Below are 283 nucleotides of genomic sequence, written 5' to 3'. Positions count from 1 at the left end.
AGCAGAGGTGGAGGCAGGAGGGATGGAGGAGTGGAGGGAGGAGGGATGGAGGGAGCAGAAGTGGAGGGAGGAGGGATGGAGGGAGCAGAGGTGGAGGGAGGAGGGATGGAGGGAGCAGAGGTGGAGGGAGGAGGGATGGAGGGAGCATAAGTGGAGGGAGGAGGGATGGAGGGAGCAGAGGTGGAGGGAGGAGGGATGGAGGGAGCAGAGGTGGAGGGAGGAGGGGTGGAGAGAGGAGGGATGGAGGGAGCAGATGTGGAGGGAGGAGGGATGGAGGGAGCAG

General features: G+C 65.0%; 1 protein-coding gene across 4 annotated transcripts in view; it reads right to left on the bottom strand.

Moving 5' to 3' along the window:
- Positions 1-283, bottom strand: part of PCNT (pericentrin) — a 121,236-nt gene that overhangs the window by 43,309 nt on the left and 77,644 nt on the right. The window lies entirely within an intron of this gene.

Source organism: Phoca vitulina, unplaced genomic scaffold, assembly GCF_004348235.1.
Source record: "Phoca vitulina isolate PV1807 unplaced genomic scaffold, GSC_HSeal_1.0 scaffold120, whole genome shotgun sequence".
Taxonomy (NCBI): domain Eukaryota; kingdom Metazoa; phylum Chordata; class Mammalia; order Carnivora; family Phocidae; genus Phoca; species Phoca vitulina.
Note: the sequence above shows the minus strand (reverse complement) of the source record. Positions and strands in the feature narration are given on the sequence as shown.